Source organism: Eleutherodactylus coqui, unplaced genomic scaffold (genome assembly GCF_035609145.1).
Source record: "Eleutherodactylus coqui strain aEleCoq1 unplaced genomic scaffold, aEleCoq1.hap1 HAP1_SCAFFOLD_145, whole genome shotgun sequence".
Lineage (NCBI taxonomy): Eukaryota > Metazoa > Chordata > Amphibia > Anura > Eleutherodactylidae > Eleutherodactylus > Eleutherodactylus coqui.
The window spans coordinates 38,718-45,000 of NW_027102200.1; positions in this window are offsets into that span (position 1 = coordinate 38,718).

Here is a 6,283-nt window from a genome sequence, read left to right on the forward strand (position 1 = left end):
TTTGTCATTTTCATGACTTGTCTCCTCAAACTTTGTTCGACTGCAAGGGGGGCTGCCGCAGTCCGTGCCCAGCCTCCAGGGGTTGCCCCCGGCCCCTGGAGCAGCCAGCACCTCCTCGCCGTCAACACTCTCCCCCCGTGGGGACTTTGAAACTTTTCTGACCGTGCAAGCTTCGTCAAACGGCAAGGGGGCAAGCGGCGGGCTCTGCCCGGCCTCCTGGGGTCCTGCCCGGGGACATCGGAGGCTCAGCGGGGGTTTTCAGCCACCACTGGTAGGTGCGCTTTGGGGGCCCTCCGCAGCCGCCCCGGGCCACCCCTGCAGCCAGCACACTGCTGCCAACAGCCCGCCGCTCTCCCACACCAGCCAGCCCCGTCTGCACACATCTGCCGGGGGTGCTTTTTTGAGAAACACTGTCACTTTGTCAAAGACCGCACACCGCTCGTTCCCTTATACCCCGACAAGGTGTTCGTGCTGACGTTTTGCGAGGCCTTATTTTACCGCCGTCGGCGCTATCAGGGGAAGCGGGCCCGCTCCTTCCGCCCTCCTGGAACCGTGCCTCGGCCCGGAGCGGCCAGGTTTACCCTCATACCGGTTCTCGTGACCTGCATTGACACTCGGCTCTTCCCCGGCCGCCGCAGCTCCCGCCGGTCCGACCAGCTGGGTCCGCCCCCCTGGACGGCACGCCTGGAGCGTTTGGACTTTGTCATTTTCATGACTCGTCTCCTCAAACTTTGTTCGACTGCAAGGGGGGCTGCCGCAGTCCGGGCCCAGCCTCCAGCGGTTGCCCCCGGCCGCTGGAGCTGCCAGCACCCCCTCGCCGTCAACACTCTCTCCCCGTTGGGACTTTGAAACTTTTCTGACCGTGCAAGCTTCGTCAAACGGCAATGGGGGGCAACCGGCGTTCTGTGCCCGGCCTCCTGGGGTCCTGCCCGGGCACATCGGAGGCTCAGCCTGGGTTTTCAGCCACCACGGGCAGGTGCACTCAGGGGGCCCACCGCAGCCGCCCAGGCCCACCCCTGCAGCCACCACGCAGCTGCCAACAGCCCGCTCTCCGTCACCCCCCAGCCCCTTCTGCATACATCTGCCGGGGGTGCTTTTTTGACTTCCCCCCTTTTGGCCTATGGGGAAAAGCCAGGGGGAAAACCTCCAGAGTCAGGCCGACCTTCTGGAACTCCAGCTCGGACTGGAGCCACCGGTTTGTCCCCTTCCCGGTTCTCAGGAGATGCATCGACACTCGGCTCAGCCCCGGCAGCCGCAGCACCCGCCGGCCAGGCCAGCCACGTCCGCCCCCCTGGCCGGCGCCTGGAGCGTTTGGACTTTGTCGTTTTTTTCCCCAAGACTCGCCTCTGCCAACTGCCAAGGACTTCAGCAGGGGCTGCCACGGCTGTTCCCCGCCTCCTGGGGTTCATGCCCGGGCACATCGGAGGCTCAGGCAGGGTCTTGAGCAACTACTGTTGGGTGCTCTCAGGGGGGCCCCTCCACACCCCCAGGCCGACCTCCAGGGGCTGCCCCCGGACCCTGGAGCAGCCTGCACCCCCCTCGCCGTCAACACTCTCCCCCCGTTGGGACTTTGAAACTTTTCTGACCGTGCGAGCTTCATCGGACGGGAAGGGGGCGACCTGCGGGCTCTGCCCGGCCTCCCGGGGTCCCTGCCCGGGCCCCGTGGGAGGTACAGGCAGGGTTTCTCACCTACTACCCGTAGGCACTCTCAGGGGGCCCTCCGCGCCCTCAGGCCGCCCTCCCCGGGCTTCCCCCGGGTCCGCGGAGCAGCCCGCCACCCCTCGCCGCACTGTCTCTCGCCCCCCGTCGGGACTTTGAAACTTTTCCCCCCCGTGCAAACCTCACCGGGGGGCAGAGGGAGAGACCTGCGGGCCGTGCCCGGCCTCCCGGGACTCCCTCCGGGCAGCGCGGGCGGCTCGGACGGGGTTTTCAGCGAGTGCTGGGGGGGGTGTCTTCGGGGGCCCCCCGCGGGCCCCCCGGGGCACCTGCGCGGGGTGGCCCCTGCTGCCAGGCACCCACTCCCCATCGACCATCCAGCCCCCCTACATACATCTGGCGGGGGTGCTTTTTTGAGTTCCCCCATTTTGGCAACTTGGCACCTCCTATGGGGAAACCGGCAAAATCATGCCGACCTCCTGGAACTCCGGCTCGGCCTGGAGCCGCCGGTTTGTCCCCTTCCCGGTTCTCAGGCATTTTCGGACTTTGTCATTTTTTCAGCACTCTGTCAATGCGGCCAGCGGGAGCTGCCGCGGTCTGTGCCCAGGCACCAGGCACTAAAAACGGACACAGTCGGAGGGTCAGGGGGTGTCTCGGCCAGATACTGAAAAACACTCAGGGGGTGCCCAGGCACCAGGCGCTCCAAACGGACACAGTCGGAGGGTCAGGGGGTGTCTCGGCCAGATACTGGAAAACACTCAGGGGCGCCCGGAGGCTGCACAGGGCCACCCCAGGCCGCTCCCCCGGGCACCCGGGCGGCCATATTGGCGGCTGAGACCCCCTCTTCAGCGAACGCCAGGGGGCGCTCAGGGGCACACGGGGGCTGCTCCACTCGCCCCAGGGCGGCCCCCGCGGGTACCCGGGCGGCCATATTGGCGGCTGGGACCCCCTCTTGAGCAAACGCCAGGGGGGCGCTCAGGGACGCACGGGGGCTGCTCCACTCGCCCCAGGCCGGCCTCCCTGGGTACCCGGGCGGGCACATTAGCGGCTGAGACCCCCTCTCCACCAGAGACCGGGGGGCGCTCGGGGACACACGGGGGCTGCTCCACTCGCCCCAGGCCGGACTCCCTGAGGCGGGCACATTAGCGGCTGAGACCCCCTCTCCACCAGAGACCGGGGGGCGCTCGGGGACACACGGGGGCTGCTCCACTCGCCCCAGGCCGGACTCCCTGAGGCGGGCACATTAGCGGCTGAGACCCCCTCTCCACCAGAGACCGGGGGGCGCTCGGGGACACACGGGGGCTGCTCCACTCGCCCCAGGCCGGCCTCCCTGAGGCGGGCACATTAGCAGCTGAGACCCCCTCTCCACCAATGACCGGGGGACGCTCAGGGACACACGGGGGCTGCTCCACTCGCCCCAGGCCGGCCTCCCTGGGTACCCAGGCGGGCACATTAGCGGCTGAGACCCCCTCTCCACCAGAGACCGGGGGGCGCTCGGGGACACACGGGGGCTGCTCCACTCGCCCCAGGCCGGACTCCCTGAGGCGGGCACATTAGCGGCTGAGACCCCCTCTCCACCAGAGACCGGGGGGCGCTCGGGGACACACGGGGGCTGCTCCACTCGCCCCAGGCCGGCCTCCCTGAGGCGGGCACATTAGCAGCTGAGACCCCCTCTCCACCAATGACCGGGGGACGCTCAGGGACACACGGGGGCTGCTCCACTCGCCCCAGGCCGGACTCCCTGAGGCGGGCACATTAGCGGCTGAGACCCCCTCTCCACCAAAGACCGGGGGGCACTCGGGGATACACGGGGGCTGCTCCACTCGCCCCAGGCCGGACTCCCTGAGGCGGGCACATTAGCGGCTGAGACCCCCTCTCCACCAAAGACCGGGGGACACTCAGGGACACACGGGGGCTGCTCCACTCGCCCCAGGCCGGCCTCCCTAGGTACCCGGGCGGGCACATTAGCGGCTGAGACCCCCTCTCCACCAAAGACCGGGGGGCGCTCAGGGACACACGGGGGCTGCTCCACTCGCACCAGGCCGGCCTCCCTGAGGCGGGCACATTAGCGGCTGAGACCCCCTCTTCAGCAAACGTCAGGGGACACTCAGGGACACGCGGGGGCTGCTCCACTCGCCCCAGGCCGGCCTCCCTGAGGCGGGCACATTAGCGGCTGAGACCCCCTCTCGACCAAAGACCGGGGGACGCTCAGGGACACACGGGGGCTGCTCCACTCGCCCCAGGCCGGCCTCCCTGAGGCGGGCACATTAGCGGCTGAGGCCCCCTCTCCACCAAAGACCGGGGGACGCTCAGGGACACACGGGGGCTGCTCCACTCGCCCCAGGCCGGCCTCCCTGAGGCGGGCACATTAGCGGCTGAGACCCCCTCTCGACCAAAGACCGGGGGACGCTCAGGGACACACGGGGGCTGCTCCACTCGCCCCAGGCCGGCCTCCCTGAGGCGGGCACATTAGCGGCTGAGGCCCCCTCTCCACCAAAGACCGGGGGACACACAGGGACACACGGGGGCTGCTCCACTCGCCCCAGGCCGGCCTCCCTGAGGCGGGCACATTAGCGGCTGAGGCCCCCTCTCCACCAGAGACCGGGGGACGCTCAGGGACACACGGGGGCTGCTCCACTCGCCCCAGGCCGGCCTCCCTGAGGCGGGCACATTAGCGGCTGAGACCCCCTCTCCACCAAAGACCGGGGGACGCTCAGGGACACACGGGGGCTGCTCCACTCGCCCCAGGCCGGACTCCCTGAGGCGGGCACATTAGCGGCTGAGACCCCCTCTCCACCAAAGACCGGGGGGGCACTCGGGGACACACGGGGGCTGCTCCACTCGCCCCAGGCCGGACTCCCTGAGGCGGGCACATTAGCGGCTGAGACCCCCTCTCCACCAGAGACCGGGGGGCGCTCGGGGACACACGGGGGCTGCTCCACTCGCCCCAGGCCGGCCTCCCTAGGTACCCAGGCGGGCACATTAGCGGCTGAGACCCCCTCTTCAGCAAACGCCAGGGGACACTCAGGGACACACGGGGGCTGCTCCACTCGCCCCAGGCCGGCCTCCCTAGGTACCCGGGCGGGCACACTAGCGGCTGAGACCCCCTCTCGACCAAAGACCGGGGGACGCTCAGGGACACACGGGGGCTGCTCCACTCGCCCCAGGCCGGCCTGCCTAGGTACCCGGGCGGGCACATTAGCGGCTGAGACCCCCTCTCGACCAAAGACCGGGGGACGCTCAGGGACACACGGGGGCCGCTCCACTCACCCCCAGGCCGACCTCCAGGGCCTCCCTCCCGGCCCCTGGAGCAGCCAGCGCCCCCTCGCCGTCAACACTCTCTCCCCCGTTGGGACTTTGAAACTTTTTCTGACCGTGCGAGCTTCATCGGACGGCAAAGGGGGCAAGCTGCGGTCCGTGCCCGGCCTGCTGGGGTCCTGCCCGGGGACATCGGAGGCTCAGCCAGGGTCTTGAGCCACCGCTGGCAGGTGCACTTTGGGGGCCCTCCGCAGCCGCCCCGGGCCACCCCTTGCAGCCAGCACACTGCTGCCAACAGCCCGCCGCTCTCCGTCACCAGCCAGCCCCGTCTGCACGCATCTGCCGGGGGTGCTTTTTTTGGAGAAATACTGTCACTTTGTCAAAGACCGCACACCGCTCGTTCCCTTATACCCCGACAAGGTGTTCGTGCTGACGTTTTGCGAGGCCTTATTTTACCGTCGTCGGCGCTATCAGGGGAAACGGGCCCGCTCCTTCCGCCCTCCTGGAACCCTGGCTCGGCCCGGAGCGACCAGGATTACCCTCATACCGGTTCTCACCACCTGCATCGACACGCGGCTCTGCCCCGGCCGCCGCAGCTCTCGCCGGCCCGGCCGGGTCCGCACCCCTGGCCGGCACGCCTGGAGCGTTTGGACTTTGTCGTTTTTTTTCTCCAAGAGTCGCCTCTGGCACATGCCATGGACTTCAGCGGGGGCTGCTCCCCGCCCCCTGGGTGTCCTGCCCGGGCACATCGGAGGCTCAGCCTGGGTCTTCAGCCCCTACTGGTAGGTGCGCTTTGGGGGCCCTCCGCAGCCGCCCGGGGCCCATCCCTGCAGCCAGCACACGGCTGCCAGCAGCCACCACACAGCTGCCAACAGCCACCACACAGCTGCCAACAGCCCGCTCTCCGTCACCCCCCAGCCCCTCCTGCATACATCTGCTGGGGGTGCTTTTTTGCCTCCCCCCGTTTTGGCCTATGGAGAAAAGCCAGGGGGAAAACCTCCAGAGTCAGGCCGACCTCATGGAACTCCAACCCGGCCTGGAGCCACCGGTTTGTCCCCTTCCCGGTTCTCAGGACATGCGTCGACGCTCGGCTCAGCCCCGGCCGCCGCAGCTCCCGCCGGCCCGGCCAGCCGGGTCCACACCCCTGGCCAGCGCCTGGAGCGTTTGGACTTTGTCATTTTTTCAAAGACTCATCTCTGCCAACTGCCGTGGGCTTCAGCGGGGGCTGCTCCCCGCCTCCTGGGTGTCCTGCCCGGGCACATCGGAGGCTCAGCCTGGGTCTCGAGCCCCCTACTGGTAGGTGCACTACGGGGGCCCTCGGCAGCCGCCCAGGCCCACCCCTGCAGCCAGCACACGGCTGCCAGCAGCC